Source organism: Rattus norvegicus, chromosome 3, assembly GCF_036323735.1.
Source record: "Rattus norvegicus strain BN/NHsdMcwi chromosome 3, GRCr8, whole genome shotgun sequence".
NCBI classification, from domain to species: Eukaryota; Metazoa; Chordata; class Mammalia; order Rodentia; family Muridae; genus Rattus; species Rattus norvegicus.
Genome location: NC_086021.1, coordinates 170,685,494 through 170,704,050, shown reverse-complemented (window position 1 = coordinate 170,704,050; position 18,557 = coordinate 170,685,494). Strand labels below are relative to the sequence as shown.

Genomic DNA, 18,557 nt, shown 5'->3' with positions numbered 1-18,557 from the left:
TGGGTGAGGGGGAAGTAGAGACAGACAAGCACCACAAAATATGGCAAGTGCCCGAGTCCACCATTATGGTGTAGATTCCTAGCCAGGCAGACCCTTTAAGGTCTAATAGCTATCTCCTCCTCTATCCAGAATCTTCTTTAGTGTCTTTAAGCACCACCCTCAGTGTGACTCCACATTTCCTTTGCTTTATTATACAAAACAACTTCTCTTCCTGCTGTCTTTATCTGACTCCTTTTGTTTCAAATCTTACCTGCTAGATCTCACCTTTACAGAAGAAAAGTACAAAGGAAAAATCCATTAAGATGTTTTCCTCCAGCAAAGAGCAGTGCACTCCCCCCTCCCCAGCCCACCCCCAAAAGTGGCAGTTCTCTTAATGACAGTGGAGTCCAGCTGCAGCAACTTCCTTTGTTTCCTTTTCCTTTCTCTCTCCCTCTCTTCTTTCCCCAAACACCTCTTCAGCATCCTCTATGTGCCCTGTGCTAAATGGTACCCACTAGGTTTCTTTTCCTCATTCCCTGCCTCCATCTCTCTCTCTCTCTCTCTCTCTCTCTCTCTCTCTCTCTCTCTCTCTCTCTTTCTTTCTTTCTCCTCTTCCTCCTCCTCTTCCTCCTCCTCTTCCTCCTCCTCTTCCTTTTCCTCTTCCTCCTCTTCCTCCTCTTCCTCCTCTTCCTCCTCCTCCTCCTCCTCCTCCTCCTCCTCCTCCTCCTCCTCCTCCTCCTCCTCCTCCTCCTCTTCTTCTTCTTCTTCTTCTTCTTCTTCTTCTTCTTCTTCTTCTTCTTCTTCTTCTTCTTCTTCCTGTCATTTGTAGTAATGACCCAGATACATTTTGCTCCTTAGCTCATACCACCTCAGACTAAGTTTATCCCTCAGACTATACCCCTAGACAGGCTTACTGAGTACTATTTCTGATGTCTCAGGAGAACGTGAAATCATGCCAAACTTATGGTCCAGATAGCTGGGTTTCAATGCAGTGAGCTTGTATGATCTTGGCAAATCACTTTGCTATCTTGGTTTTCAAATTCTCCATTAGTTGATGCATGTGCCTAAGTGGCTCCTAACAGCTATATGCTCCTAAAACTTTGTGGGAGTAAAGCAGTGAAGGGGACCATGTTTGACATACTTTGAGAACAAAAACCTTTCTGCCAATGGATATAATTACCAGCTCAGGAGAACCAGAAGTTAATTTCAAATACAGTCTCAGTCAAATACCATTTTTGTGTGTAAATTCATTCTATTACATGAGCCTCTGAGATTCAAAAACCCGTTGCTTCTTTTTAAAAATATCAGGACACCAGTTGACAGAGGAAAATGGATTTATTCACAGGTTTTATACACCAAGGAGACAAAAGACTCTTGGTTGAGGCCTTGTTACCCCTTAATAGAAAAGATGAAACAAAAGCCAGGAAGTATGCCTATGTTCATTTAAGTTGCCAGAATTGTGTGATATTTCTTCCCAAGAGGCAAGTTCCTCCTGCAGATGGTACCAAGGCTGATTTGGTCTTTCCCTTCCCCCCTAGACTGGGATTCATTGGGACCCATCACTTCAGTAGTCTAATAGCAAAAGGGACAGTACAAATCTTTCTTTCTAATATCTCCTCTCCTGCCAGGATAGTTACAAGACTACCAATTTTGGAGGCATATTGGAGCAAGAGTTACAGGTAATGCTCTCAGCACATCAGAGTCTTATTTCTTAAAATTATGAATGGTCCCAAGCATTATATGCACATGGAATGCAGATCTGTATGTGAAGCAAATACCTCAGGACAAGGTGTATTGTACGTAAAGGCATGCCTAGTGGTATTGTAGTTGGATGAGCCTTTAGACATTATAATCTGTCTTGGAGGTTTCAACTAGCATCAAGAAAACTACCTACTTTATCAGAAAGGTACATATATGGCAAAGCCTAAACTACAAATACAGATGCAATTGACCATTTCGGTACATTTCTTCCCAGCTCATTTCTTCTAACACATCCACCCCTGTATGTTAGTTGTTATGTGGTTGGTTGGTTGCTTTAGTTTGGTTTTAAATTTTTCTTTATATCTGTCAGCATCTCCCAAACTTTCTAGCATGGAAAGAAACTAATTTCATAGCAAAGAATACATGTGATTTCATCATTTGGGCCTCAGCCATAAATCTCCCTAAGGAGGCCAGCCTCACCCTCGGTTAATTCAAATTGTATTACTAGGCTAGCTTGTGTGCCTTGCTTCTGGTTAATAGCATTGTGTGATTAGCCAGGAGCTAATTAGAAGACATTGTTAATTGAAATATCTGACTTTGTAGGGAGTGCTAGTCCAGATTGTTAGACAATGACTGTGGTTTTCTTTCATCATAAAGGCTCCTATGATTTCTAGAATCTTCATCTTATATGTGAATTACAGATCTCCTTCAAGACTCAGTGTAAACATAAAATCCTGAGCCTCCAGCTCTGCTGTCACACAGCTGCTGTGTGATGTCCTTGCCTGTCACCTTTCTATTCTTCTCTGCTTTTATTTTCTTTTTCATACCAATGTGTGGATTTGACAAGTTGACATCTAAGAGACCATCAGCTTTAGCAAGCTGTGCCTTCTAAAACCATCACAGCTGCACAGTCACTCCCAGATTCGTTCAGTAAATATTTATTGAGTAGCTACTATTACCCAGGAGTAGTCTAGGCATTTCGGGTACAATAGTGAGTGAAACAAACCCACACCCTCATGAAGCTTATAGTCTATCAAGGGAAATAGAAAATAAACACATACTTAAAGAATAAATAAATCACTGTCTGCTATGTTACAACCAACCTCAAATATGACCAACAGAAAACATTGATTTATTGTAATAATTGTCTCTGTGGTTTAGGATTTGAACAATGAACAAGAGATTCAGTGATCTCTTCTCTGTAATGCAAGGCTCCAGGGCTAGGGGCTGAAATGATCTGCAGCGTCTTTATTCTGATGTCTAATAATGGATGGAGACATCATCTGAGGTCTCACTGGTGGTTTTTCACTAGCATCCCTCTAAACAACTTCCTGAGTAGCCTGGGATTCCTGGCCGAATGGTAACTTACAAAACAGTTGGGCTTTTCATGTGGTGGCTCGGAGTTCCAAAGTCAAGCCTCCTACCTACAAGGTAAAAGTGGCATAATGTTGTTGGCCTAGATTTCGATGTCACCTTGCATTGGATATGAGCAAAGAAAAGCTACCCTCATTCTAGTGCAGAGGAGAATTAGACTCCACTTCTTCACAGAAGAACCACTTGCCAGCTCTAGAAGAGCATATAAGATAGTAGATAACATGATTTCAGGGCAATGTGGTGTTCTAGAAAAAGAGAAAGTGGGACAAGGGCAGGAATAATCCAGGCTGAGACATGCAGGCTGGTAAGGTAAAAGGATGGTCCTTAGGAAGGATAGATTAGGGAGGAGGGATTTCCATAGCAAGATGGTAATATATTGGCATGTGCAAACAGCAGGAAAGTTGATCAATATATAGTGAATGTGTATTAAGAATGAAATAATCAGATTGGAGAAATAAAGAGGAGTCTGGTACTTACATACATCACAGGCCAGTATAAACAGTTTGGCTTTTACTCTGAATAAGCTGGACGCTTACTACAGAGTTTTGAGAGCTACAAATGCCAATGGTTTGGTTTTAGGTTTAAAAAACTCATTCTAGCTATTGTATTGAGAATGGGACCTCAGGAGGAAAGGTAAGGCCAGTGATGTAGTAACCCAAATGGGACAATGGTAACTCTGGCCAGGATGAGCAGAAGAGTCCATAAGAAATGGTTGGGTTCTGAATATGTCATAAAGATAGAACCAACAAGATTTTTTAATACACGGTGTCTATGTAAAAGAAAGTTATCAAGAATGACTCTGAAACTCTTACATGAACCATCAGAAAGATGGAGTTATCACCAACAGTGATAAGAAGGTGCGGGGAAGTCCAATCTGGAGCAAAGGGAAGATCTTCTGAACTTAGTTTGCAGCATCCAAAAGAGCAGTGGCCATGTGGATTTTATCTTGAGAAAGAAGCCCAGGCTATCAAGAGAACATTGGTAATTGCAAAGTCACAATTCCATATGAGGTCCTCAGATGTGTCAACAGAGGCAAGGACCTTGGACTCAGCCTTTTGACAGTCCCATTCTAGAAAGCCATCCCTGTGAGTCAAAGGAGATGCAGGAACCATGACCCCATGTGTCAAACTTGAGCTTATGATAAAGATAGGCTTATGGACTAATGATTTTAATTGCAATATGCATTATATGGACAAAATGCCACAATAAAAAGAATATCCAGAATTACAGTGACCCATGTAGGTGGAGCATATTCAGACTAGGCTGACAGTACATTTGTTAGTGATTTTTTTTTATAAGTGCACTAGTCTCAACCAAGTGTAAAGAAATAAGAATAGTAAGTGAAAACATAGAGGAATGTTCTAGAGAGCGAGGTACAAGCAATGTCATGGGAGAGTAGAAAGTGAATTAATAATTATATAAAACAGGAAGGCACATGATAGGAACTGGGGCTAGAGTTGTAGAAACTACATGTCCAGGAATGGATTAATATTTGACACACTAAGGAATTTGGATTTTATTTCAGGGGTCATGGGGTCATAGTGGGGGCAGAAAATTTCAAAGTAGATTTTTACTTAAATATTTGTATCAGAGAAGAGATACCAGGGGCAAGTAAGAAGCCAGGGCAATCATTCTTTATAAAGATGGGATTGTACTGCTCAAACCTGGAGGCTGGGCCCAAAGTCCAGATGAGCCTCCCCTCCCCCACCTGCCCCCACACTGCAGGTAAATCTATAAAGTCAACTTGTTTTCTTTGTCATGGGAACATGAGTCTCTCAATATCCAACCTTTCAGTCCCACTACTTGAGGTAATCCATAGATTTTCCTTCACTGTGAGTCAAATGCCTGGATTCATAGCCTACCATCTTCCTAAGTATGTAGGTGACCAACAGCAAGCCATTCCTTGCTTCTGGGTCTCATTTCTGTCCTTAAGCATTGAGGACAAATAGATTGGTCAGAGTGATCCAAGACCCTTTTTGTAGCTAATAGCATGAGGGTCAAAATAATCTATTGGCTAGCCTAATTGGGCTTCCTTCCCAGGGAAGTCTGCAGCTCTCTCCCCCACTGTTCTATCTCAGGATCTAGTTGATTAACCAGAGTTCAAAGAACTCAAGGAGGACTAAGGCAAACTCCCTTCACCTGCTGTGCATATCTGGTTCTCAGCTGAGATTTTTAATCGTGGCTTCAGGTTAGAATTACCTGGGAAAAAAATTTCAAAGCACCAGTGCACTGGCTATATTTCAGACCAATTAAAACAAAATGTAGTGGTAGGACCAGAGATGGGTGTTCAACAAGCTTTCTAGTTCATGAAAATATACTTCAAAAATTACTAGTCGCCAGCCTGAGGAAAGCCTCGGAGTTTCTAGGGCAGGCCCTATATGTGTGCTCAGACCATCGCTATGCCTGCTTTCTTGTCTGACCCTCAAATCTGCTTATGCTAGAACACGGTCTCTTTCAATCAAAGGCTGTGACACAGTCATGACTACAGAGCCTCCTCTTCACCATTTTCCTAACCCTTGCCAAGACAATCCCACTTTTTCCAAGTAAAAGCAAACAAAGAACTCCACGGTATGCCAGAAAATGTGAACAGACGTTAGCTAGAGAGCAGGGTTGTCTGTAACCAGATGAACAGAAGGGTAGCAGGAAGAGGTGACTTTGTGATACAAGGAAAGGAAGCATGTTAATCCCACTCCAACCCAGACAGCCTGTCACTGTAATGAATGGAATGAGCCCAGTAGGGTGACCAGAAGGTGTCTGGTTATCACAGCTCCATTAAGACTATTTAAGGGAACAAGGAACAGCTGTGTGGAATATGATGTCATCTAATGAAGAGCAAACATGTGTTCATTTTCAGCTCTGGCCGGATGCACCATGTGCATGGCTTTTGGGGGAGAGGCCCTCTTGCTTAGTCATCTGTGGGTGATGTCAGACAGGCAGCCTCCTAATGGAGCACAACCGTGGCAGTGGAAACTTCCTGAGGAGGGAAAGAGTGCACCCCAGACTGGTAACAGATTAATAGGACATCTTGTTCCTGGGGTGGGGGGACCTTGGTCCAGTTCCTTGATTTATTGATGAGAGAGGTTCTGGGGATAAGCATGAGAGATTAGTGGCAGATGCTCAAGTCATAAATGGGGAAACATGGCCATTCTTCTACTCGGCAAAATCATAATGATCCAAATGGAAAAGCCAGGCTCCCACCTGTTCATCTCACTCTCCTGGCAGGGTTCAAACAGGAAGAAAACAAGCGAGATCCTAGAAGTGGCCAAAAGACATTGAACCCATATGGTGACAGACTTGGGAAAGAGCTCCTGCAGGTTGATGTTGTCAACACAGTCCCTTTAGTCTATTTTTGTCATTCAACTTATAATAATGTTCATAACTGACAGCATTTGTTTGATTGATATAGAAACCCTCCCCAACTGACTGTGTGATTCCCGTAGGATTCTGTAGAAAAGTTCCTGAACCAAGAATCAAGACCTGAGTAGTCTTCAAAAGACTTTGAATCCTAGTTCTACCTTCTGTGAAAGGCTTGGCAGTGATTTTTAAGTCTGATAGTACATGGTCTAGTTTCTAACCACTCCTCTAGTCAGAAACACCAACTGAATGCCAGTGGTGTGCTTTGTGCTATTCCAGTCGCTGGCGATAGCTAACCAGAAGAAATGAAGACCCCATGTTAACAAAGTTTATAACTTCACCACAAAAGAGAATGCCATAGTTTAACTCTAGTTAAAATGCTTTCAGAACAGTGATTCTCAAGCTTCCTAATGCTATGAGCCTTTATTTCCTTGTGCAGTGGTGACCCTCAACTGTAAAATTATTTTTGTGGCTACTTCATAACTATACTTTTGCTACTATTATGAATCATAATATAGATATCCTATATGGGACTCCCCAAAGGGGTTGTGACCTACAGTTTGAGAACCACTGCTTTAGAGGCACATGGATATAAGCAGGGTAGGAAAAGGCAGGTGGTGGTTATTACGGGCATCGTTATTATTTTATTTTGGCTTCTTACCTGTTTCTAAGATAAATAAGAAGTGTCGTAAAAGATGTGACACTACGCTGAATCAAAGTAGACTATGGGGGACCCGGTGATAGAGAGACCCAACCGCCTGGTCAGGTGGGCACTCCTGAGGCTGCAGAGCGGAAGAGACCACCAACACTGCTCACCCCTGCCCACATCCCTGGCCCAAGAGGAAACTGTATAAGGCCTCTGGGCTCCCGTGGGGGAGGGCCCAGGAGCGGCAGGACCCCTGCCTGAGACACTGCCAGAACCTGAGGGAAACAGACCGGATAAACAGTTCTCTGCACCCAAATCCCGTGGGAGGGAGAGCTGAACCTTCAGAGAGGCGGACACGCCTGGGAAACCAGAAGAGACTGCTCCCTGCACACACATCTCGGACGCCAGAGGAAAAAGCCAAAGACCATCTGGAACCCTGGTGCACTGAAGCTCCCGGAAGGGGCGGCACAGGTCTTCCTGGTTGCTGCCGCTGCAGAGAGCCCCTGGACAGCACCCCACGAGCGAACCTGAGCCTCGGGACCACAGGTAAGACCAAATTTTCTGCTGCAAGAAAGCTGCCTGGTGAACTCAAGACACAGGCCCACAGGAACAGCTGAAGACCTGTAGAGAGGAAAAACTACACGCCCGAAAGCAGAACACTCTGTCCCCATAACTGACTGAAAGAGAGGAAAACAGGTCTACAGCACTCCTGACACACAGGCTTATAGGACAGTCTAGCCACTGTCAGAAATAGCAGAACAAAGTAACACTAGAGATAATCTGATGGCGAGAGGCAAGCACAGGAACCCAAGCAACAGAAACCAAGACTACATGCCATCATCGGAGCCCAATTCTCCCACCAAAACAAACATGGAATATCCAAACACACCAGAAAAGCAAGATCTAGTTTCAAAATCATATTTGATCATGATGCTGGAGGACTTCAAGAAAGACCTGAACACACTTAGGGAAGCACAGGAAAACATTAATAAACAAGTAAAAGCCTACAGAGAGGAATCGCAAAAATCCCTGAAAGAATTCCAGGAAAACACAATCAAACAGTTGAAGGAATTAAAAATGGAAATAGAAGCAATCAAGAAAGAACACATGGAAACAACCCTGGATATAGAAAACCAAAAGAAGAGACAAGGAGCTGTAGATACAAGCTTCACCAACAGAATACAAGAGATGGAAGAGAGAATCTCAGGAGCAGAAGATTCCATAGAAATCATTGACTCAACTGTCAAAGATAATGTAAAGCGGAAAAAGCTACTGGTCCAAAACATACAGGAAATCCAGGACTCAATGAGAAGATCAAACCTAAGGATAATAGGTATAGAAGAGAGTGAAGACTCCCAGCTCAAAGGACCAGTAAATATCTTCAACAAAATCATAGAAGAAAACTTCCCTAACCTAAAAAAAGAGATACCCATAGACATACAAGAAGCCTACAGAACTCCAAATAGATTGGACCAGAAAAGAAACACCTCCCGTCACATAATTGTCAAAACACCAAACGCACAAAATAAAGAAAGAATATTAAAAGCAGTAAGGGAAAAAGGTCAAGTAACATATAAAGGGAGACCTATCAGAATCACACCAGACTTCTCGCCAGAAACTATGAAGGCCAGAAGATCCTGGACTGATGTTATACAGACCCTAAGAGAACACAAATGCCAGCCCAGATTACTGTATCCAGCAAAACTCTCAATTAACATTGATGGAGAAACCAAGATATTCCATGACAAAACCAAATTTACACAATATCTTTCTACAAATCCAGCACTACAAAGGATAATAAATGGTAAAGCCCAACATAAGGAGGCAAGCTATACCCTAGAAGAAGCAAGAAACTAATCGTCTTGGCAACAAAACAAAGAGAATGAAAACACACAAACATAACCTCACATCCAAATATGAATATAACGGGAAGCAATAATCACTATTCCTTAATATCTCTCAATATCAATGGCCTCAACTCCCCAATAAAAAGACATAGATTAACAAACTGGATACGCAACGAGGACCCTGCATTCTGCTGCCTACAGGAAACACACCTCAGAGACAAAGACAGACACTACCTCAGAGTGAAAGGCTGGAAAACAACTTTCCAAGCAAATGGTCAGAAGAAGCAAGCTGGAGTAGCCATTCTAATATCAAATAAAATCAATTTCCAACTAAAAGTCATCAAAAAAGATAAGGAAGGACACTTCATATTCATCAAAGGAAAAATCAACCAAGATGAACTCTCAATCCTAAATGTCTATGCCCCAAATACAAGGGCACCTACATACGTAAAATAAACCTTACTAAAGCTCAAAACACACATTGCACCTCACACAATAATAGTGGGAGATTTCAACACCCCACTCTCATCAATGGACAGATCATGGAAACAGAAATTAAACAGTGATGTAGACAGACTAAGAGAAGTCATGAGCCAAATGGACTTAACGGATATTTATAGAACATTCTATCCTAAAGCAAAAGGATATAACTTCTTCTCAGCTCCTCATGGTACTTTCTCCAAAATTGACCATATAATTGGTCAAAAAACGGGCCTCAACAGGTACAGAAAGATAGAAATAATCCCATGCGTGCTCTCAGACCACCACGGCCTAAAACTGGTCTTCAATAACAATAAGGGAAGAATGCCCACATATACGTGGAAATTGAACAATGCTCTACTCAATGATAACCTGGTCAAGGAAGAAATAAAGAAAGAAATTAAAAACTTTTTAGAATTTAATGAAAATGAAGATACAACATACCCAAACTTATGGGACACAATGAAAGCTGTGCTAAGAGGAAAACTCATAGCGCTGAGTGCCTGCAGAAAGAAACAGGAAAGAGCATATGTCAGCAGCTTGACAGCACACCTAAAAGCTCTAGAACAAAAAGAAGCAAATACACCCAGGAGGAGTAGAAGGCAGGAAATAATCAAACTCAGAGCTGAAATCAACCAAGTAGAAACAAAAAGGACCATAGAAAGAATCAACAGAACCAAAAGTTGGTTCTTTGAGAAAATCAACAAGATAGATAAACCCTTAGCCAGACTAACGAGAGGACACAGAGAGTGTGTCCAAATTAACAAAATCAGAAATGAAAAGGGAGACATAACTACAGATTCGGAGGAAATTCAAAAAATCATCAGATCTTACTATAAAAACCTATATTCAACAAAATTTGAAAATCTTCAGGAAATGGACAATTTCCTAGACAGATACCAGGTATCGAAGTTAAATCAGGAACAGATAAACCAGTTAAACAACCCCATAACTCCTAAGGAAATAGAAGCAGTCATTAAAGGTCTCCCAACCAAAAAGAGCCCAGGTCCAGACGGGTTTAGTGCAGAATTCTATCAAACCTTCATAGAAGACCTCATACCAATATTATCCAAACTATTCCACAAAATTGAAACAGATGGAGCCCTACCGAATTCCTTCTACGAAGCCACAATTACTCTTATACCTAAACCACACAAAGACACAACAAAGAAAGAGAACTTCAGACCAATTTCCCTTATGAATATCGACGCAAAAATACTCAATAAAATTCTGGCAAACCGAATTCAAGAGCACATCAAAACAATCATCCACCATGATCAAGTAGGCTTCATCCCAGGCATGCAGGGATGGTTTAATATACGGAAAACCATCAACATGATCCATTATATAAACAAACTGAAAGAACAGAACCACATGATCATTTCAAATGCTGAGAAAGCATTTGACAAAATTCAACACCCCTTCATGATAAAAGTCCTGGAAAGAATAGGAATTCAAGGCCCATACCTAAACATAGTAAAAGCCATATACAGCAAACCAGTTGCTAACATTAAACTAAATGGAGAGAAACTTGAAGCAATCCCACTAAAATCAGGGACTAGACAAGGCTGCCCACTCTCTCCCTACTTATTCAATATAGTTCTTGAAGTTCTAGCCAGAGCAATCAGACAACAAAAGGAGATCAAAGGGATACAGATCGGAAAAGAAGAGGTCAAAATATCACTATTTGCAGATGACATGATAGTATATTTAAGTGATCCCAAAAGTTCCACCAGAGAACTACTAAAGAGAACAACTTCAGCAAAGTGGCTGGGTATAAAATTAACTCAAATAAATCAGTTGCCTTCCTCTATACAAAAGAGAAACAAGCCGAGAAAGAAATTAGGGAAACGACACCCTTCATAATAGACCCAAATAATATAAAGTACCTCGGTGTGACTTTAACCAAGCAAGTAAAAGATCTGTACAATAAGAACTTCAAGACACTGAGGAAAGAAATTGAAGAAGACCTCAGAAGATGGAAAGATCTCCCATGCTCATGGATTGGCAGGATTAATATGGTAAAAATGGCCATTTTACCAAAAGCAATCTACAGATTCAATGCAATCCCCATCAAAATACCAATCCAATTCTTCAAAGAGTTAGACAGAACAATTTGCAAATTCATCTGGAATAACAAAAAACCCAGGATAGCTAAAGCTATCCTCAACAATAAAAGGACTTCAGGGGGAATCACTATCCCTGAACTCAAGCAGTATTACAGAGCAATAGTGATAAAAACTGCATGGTATTGGTACAGAGACAGACAGATAGACCAATGGAATAGAATTGAAGACCCAGAAATGAACCCACACACCTATGGTCACTTGATTTTTGACAAAGGAGCCAAAACCATCCAATGGAAAAAAGATAGCATTTTCAGCAAATGGTGCTGGTTCAAGTGGAGGGCAACATGTAGAAGAATGCAGATCGATCCATCCTTATCACCCTGTACAAAGCTTAAGTCCAAGTGGATCAAGGACCTCCACATCAAACCAGACACACTCAAACTAATAGAAGAAAAACTAGGGAAGCATCTGGAACACATGGGCACTGGAAAAAATTTCCTGAACAAAACACCAATGGCTTATGCTCTAAGATCAAGAATCGACAAATGGGATCTCATAAAACTGCAAAGCTTCTGTAAGGCAAAGGACACTGTGGTTAGGACAAAACGGCAACCAACAGATTGGGAAAAGATCTTTACCAATCCTACAACAGATAGAGGCCTTATTTCCGAAATATACAAAGAACTCAAGAAGTTAGACCGCAGGGAAACAAATAACCCTATTAAAAAATGGGGTTCAGAGCTAAACAAAGAATTCACAGCTGAGGAATGCCAAATGGCTGAGAAACACCTAAAGAAATGTTCAACATCTTTAGTCATAAGGGAAATGCAAATCAAAACAACCCTGAGATTTCACCTCACACCAGTGCGATTGGCTAAGATCAAAAACTCAGGTGACAGCAGATGCTGGCGAGGATGTGGAGAAAGAGGAACACTCCTCCATTGTTGGTGGGATTGCAGACTGGTAAAACCATTCTGGAAATCAGTGTGGAGGTTCCTCAGAAAATTGGACATTGAACTGCCTGAGGATCCAGCTATACCTCTCTTGGGCATATACCCAAAAGATGCCTCAACATATAAAAGAGACACGTGCTCCACTATGTTCATCGCAGCCTTATTTATAATAGCCAGAAAATGGAAAGAACCCAGATGCCCTTCAACAGAGGAATGGATACAGAAAATGTGGTACATCTACACAATGGAATATTACTCAGCTATCAAAAACAACGAGTTTATGAAATTCGTAGGCAAATGGTTGGAACTGGAAAATATCATCCTGAGTGAGCTAACCCAATCACAGAAAGACATACATGGTATGCACTCATTGATAAGTGGCTATTAGCCCAAATGCTTGAATTACCCTAGATCCCTAGAACAAACGAAACTCAAGACGGATGATCAAAATGTGAATGCTTCACTCCTTCTTTAAATGAGGAAAAAGAATACCCTTGGCAGGGAAGGGAGAGGCAAAGATTAAAACAGAGACTGAAGGAACACCCATTCAGAGCCTGCCCCACATGTGGCCCATACATATACAGCCACCCAATTAGACAAGATGGATGAAGCAAAGAAGTGCAGACCGACAGGAGCTGGATGTAGATCGCTCCTGAGAGACACAGCCAGAATACAGCAAATATAGAGGCGAATGCCAGCAGCAAACCACTGAACTGAGAATAGGTCCCCTATTGAAGGAATCAGAGAAAGAACTGGAAGAGCTTGAAGGGGCTCGAGACCCCAAAAGTACAACAATGCCAAGCAACCAGAGCTTCCAGGGACTAAGCCACTACCTAAAGACTATACATGGACTGACCCTGGACTCTGACCCCATAGGTAGCAATGAATATCCTAGTAAGAGCACCAGTGGAAGGGGAAGCCCTGGGTCCTGCTAAGACTGAACCCCCAGTGAACTAGTCTAAGGGGGGAGGGCGGCAATGGGGGGAGGGTTGGGAGGGGAACACCCATAAGGAAGGGGAGGGGGGAGGGGGATGTTTGCCCAGAAACCGGGAAAGGGAATAACACTCGAAATGTATATAAGAAATACTCAAGTTAATAAAAAAAAAAAATCAAAAAAAAAAAAAAAAACCAAAGTAGACTATGGGATAAACTATGTAGACTCTGTGTGTGTGTGTGTGTGTGTGTGTGTGTGTGTGTGTGTGTGTGTGTGTGTGTGTCTGTGTGTCTGTGTGTCTGTGTGTGTCTGTGTCTGTGTGTCTGTGTGTGTCTGTGTATATCTGTGCCATGCCTGTGGAGGCCAGAAGAGGGCATTAGATCCTCTGAAACTAGAGTTGTAGATGGTTGAGAGTTCCCTGACTTAAATACTGGAAACTGAACTTGAGTCCTCTTGGGGGGAAAAAAGAGTGCATGCTTCCCACCACAGAGCTAGTACTCTGTCCCCACCACTAGAATAAACAAGGCTATAATCATCATGTCCCATAATTCATCGCTTCTAACCCTGACATTTAGGAAAGAGTTGTTGGCCCAGAAACGACCTCGTAGATGCTCATGCTTACTATGTATAGTGGAGACAATGGACTTGGGGATGGACAGAGGGGACATCTCCCAGCTCAGAGCTAGAAGGATAAGCAGACTACAGTACAAGCTTCTCCACTGAGCTTGAAAATAAGCACAAATCTTGTGCTTTCTCCCCCTCAAACATCTGGAAAGTACCATACAAATATTAAATATTCAATTTACTAGGGAGTACTGAAAATGTAAGTAATAACAAGAGTTATATCCAAAATGCAAATCAAAGCCAAAATGAGTTATTAGCCCACCCCAATTAGAATTACTGTTATCAAATGGCAGGAAACAGAGGTGAGGGTGGAGAGAGAATCTTAGCAGTTAAGAACACTTACTATTCTTGCAGAACACCCGAAATCAAATCTTTAGAACCCACATAATCTCCAGTTACAGGACATCTGATGCTCTCTACCTCTGAGGGTACCAGGCATGGATATGAAACCCATACATGTAGGCAAGACATTCATACACATACATTTCTATTTTAAGACAGGAAATAAATGCTATTGGAGGATTTAGAGGAAGAGTAACTCAAATATTACTGGTGGACATGTAATAAGTATGACCATTGTGAAAAAGAGTATAGAGGGTCTTTAAATAGCTAGAAACACACTACCATATAATACAACGGTTCTACATTGAGTTACACATCAAAGGAATTTAAATCAGTATATAGAACAGACATCTTCACTCACAATAGCTAAGATATGGAATCAGCCTAGGGGTTCACTGGCAGATAAATGATAGAAAAATGTGGTATGCATACTCAATGAACTATTCTTCCATGTAAACGAGACCGTCATTTGCAGTAATATGCATGAACAGGAGAATATTCCGTGAACTGAAATAAGTCAGGCCTACACAGAAGGATCTCACATAGTCTCACCTAAATGTAGAAACTAAGATACTGGTTTTAAGGAAGCAGAGACCAGAGCAGTGGTTACTAGAACCTGGGAAGGGATTGGAGGACAGAAGGATGGAGAGAGGATGGTTTGTGGGTACTTGGGCACAGTTGGAAAGGAAGAATAGTTTTAAAAATCTACAGCAGTGTGACTGTTTTGACAACAATTGATTGTATATTTCAGAATACCTACTGAAGGTTTTGAATATTCCCAACCCAAAGAAATGACATCTGTCTGAGGTGACAGATATGCTAATTGCCCAATCTGATCATTATGCATTGTATAGACGTATTGAACTGTCAGACGATACCCCATAGATATACATAATTAGGATGTGTCAATTAAACATAAGAATATATTTTTAAAAGAGTAGCTAACCTCAAGAAAAAGAAACTATGTCTTACGGAAAGAAACCAGTGCAGAAAGATCCTCACCTGTGTGGGTAGTCCCTCGGGATGTGTGGAGCATCAGTCTTTAAGGCTGAGTCTCCCCCAGGGCATCACTATGTGCCCTTCCTTGCTGCCTATAACAGTTCTGAAGCTCTAATGTGTGCCAGAAGCAGCTACAGTAAAGAAAGGACACTGAGGCATAGGATCACTGGTGCCTGATAGCTATTCTACCAACTGAGGACATAGTATGGTTGAGGAGACAATTTTTATTATAGATACGAGAGAAAGTAAAACCAGAGAATCTGGAGGAGTCCAGAGCAGGAAGAGAAAGCAGTAAACTGAACATGGCCAGCAGACTGGACCAGACCATGAGAAGAAAGGGGGCAGGAGAGGGGAGGGTGGGGAGAAAAAGAGAGAGGGACAGAAAGAGCGGGCCAAGAGAGGAAGACAGAAAAATAGGAGAGAATTCATAGCTGAAATGGCAAAATTATATAGGAATGAGAAGCTGGGGGAAGGAATGGGAAGCTGGAAAAGTTTAGGATAGGGGCTGGGTGAGAGAGCCAGGCTGCCAGCAAGGACTCTTGAACAGGTATCTGTGATGCTGAGAGAGCCTGGAGACCAGCCTGTGCTTTGGTATGCTAATAGACACTGCAGATAGCCCTGTGTCTGGGCTCTTTGAACCTGACAGCTATGGGGCTCTGCATTAGCCACTTCCTTGGGAAATCGAGATGCCTAACAAAGTTTGAGAGCCACTGTCATAACAATTGTCATCTGAAAGAAATCCGTGGGGTTTTAAAACTTTGTAGCGTGTGTGTGTGTGTGTGTGTGTGTGTGTGTGTGTGTGTGTGTGTGTGTGTGTGGTATATGCATGCATGCCTGCATGCTCATGCACGTGTATGCATGTTTAAGTACACACCTTTTCTGCAGGTTTGTGTGTATGTGTTTGTAAGCCTATAGAAACCAGAGGTTGGCCTCTTGGGTGTTATTTCTCAGTATGTATTTCCACCTTCTTTCCTGAGACAGTTTCTCAGTAGTCTGGAACTTACTGATTTCATTCATCATCGGGCCATCAAGCCCCAGAGATCCATCTGTCTCTGCATGCCCAGCACTGAAAATATAACCTTCTCATGGCCAGCTTTTTTTTTCCCACATGGGTCCTGAGGGTTGAACTTGGGTTCTCATGTTTGAGCAGCAAGCACTCTACCAAATTAGCTAGCTCCCCCTAGCCCATGTCCTTTCCTGTAACTTGAAGATCAGATCCCACTGTGTAACCCAGGCTGGCCTTGAACTCTTGATCCTTGCTTCAGTTTCCTAAGTGCAGGTTGTAATTGGGCCTTTTAAAGAGTGTTTTATGATTCCACACACAGACACCCACTCAACCATTCTGACTTGATCCAAGTTTCCATGCATCTTTGCAACAATCTGATTTCCTACTTAGCTTCACCAGCAGAATTCATAAATTGCCGTCTACTTAGTGACATGGTATGCAATAATATATGTTCTGATGCCATTCTGAGTAGCCATCATTAGTTATCCCCTCCTGCCTTCTCCATTCACGTTTATAATCCCCAAGGCGTAAGCTTTACAGCCACAGACTGGGTAGCGTTGGTTAAATGTTTAGTCTCTGCCAAGGCCACCACTAACTCACACAGCGCCTCGAGAGAGACAGCAGAAGGTGTAGCTGCCTCAAGATACTTAACTGTCACCCTCAAAAAACATTCATAATATGGATATATAGAAAACTACACCATCTGTCATAAGTACAGTGCTCCCTTAGATTTTAGTGCTCCTGTATCGTCCCCCACCTGCACAGCTGTCCACAGTGGCCCCTGTTATCTCATAAGCTCCCCAGACTTCAGTAAACTGAGTACTGAATGAGTCTGTGAATAGACGGAGACTAGAATTTAGACTCCCAGAAGATAACTGACTTCTCCACTACCCAAAGCCTATATATCTTACATAAAACTCAACTCACTCCAGCTTCCTAGACCTGCCCCCATTTTAGACCTGAAGACCTGTATCCCCAAAATCCATTTGACTTAAAAAAAAAACTGAGACAGGTGTTACCAGGAGTTCCCACCTTTATACTTATACTAACAATTTAGGGTTTGTGTGTGTGTGTGTGTGTGTGTGTGTGTGTGTGTGTGTGTGTGTGTGTGTAGGCACACAGTAAATTCAGAGAAAGGCCTAGCATCAACCTTTGTCTGGAGGATGAAATAAATAGTCTATAAGTGCCATTTGCCTCAGGCATTGTGTCAGATGCTTTGTGCATTACCTCAGGTAACTACTAATTGTCACAAAGCTCCGTGGAACATGCTTCTTCATTATTTTTATATCCAATAATCTCTATTTTCATTTTGAGACTGCCCATGCTGTGTTTTAACGAATGCATAGAAGGGTGGAGCCACCAATAGATCGGGATCCCCAAGGGGGAAGTAACAAAACTGCTCTTCTTGCTCCTGCAGGCTCTACCCTACCTCTCCTCTCACATGAAGGGTGTATCATTACCTTAGCTTCCAAAAACATCACTGAGTCTTAGACAGGAAAATGACTCCTAGTGAAAATATTCAGGCACGATAGTCAGCTTGCCTTTCTGCCTTTCTCCCATCCGCATGCATAGTTAGTATGCTCAAAGCAGTTCTTGACAAGAAAGGAAGATGACTGGCCCTACTAAAATGGTTCCTCACTTGGTGAGGACTCTGGAAGTTTCCTCAGTGGGAACAGGAAGAAATCCTGGTGGGCTAACCTGGTTATGGAGGAGGCAGGCTCTTGGCTGTGCCCTGGAGCATCATCCAGGAACTGGCTGATCAGCAATCCTGGGGCCTGGTTTTGCTGCACCTCAGGGCATTTCACATCCAATTATCTCCTGGGATACAGGCAAGCCAAGGGAAATGAAGGAAGGGCTCAAGGCTGACAGAAGCTGCTGGGTTAGTGGGGCCGCAGGTAAATGAAGTGGACTGGCACACCTCAGCATAGGATTGGAAGTGAGCTCTTCTCTTAAACCGTATTCTGAGGTCTCACTATTTGGGGCTTGGGTCTAAAGAAGAATTAAAAACATTATAAAGGACACTCTCAGCTAGTTGGACTCATCTTACTAGTAGAAGGAAAAGAAATTAGCCAAGCAATCATTAGGGATAATTCTTGCTTCTGAGAGAGAATTAAAACACCAAGCAGGGGAAACAGAGGCTGGTCGCTCAGACTTATGGACGAAGACAGAGCCTAAAAAGGAATGGCCTGTGATCATGTGGCCTGAGCCTCCCACTGACACTGGGACTTGGCAGATGAGTAGAAAGAAGA

At 42.1% G+C, this 18,557-nt stretch overlaps 1 protein-coding gene across 18 annotated transcripts in view; it reads left to right on the top strand.

Annotated features, from left to right (window-relative positions):
- Window positions 1–18,557, top strand: part of Ptprt (protein tyrosine phosphatase, receptor type, T) — a 1,098,700-nt gene that overhangs the window by 1,003,642 nt on the left and 76,501 nt on the right.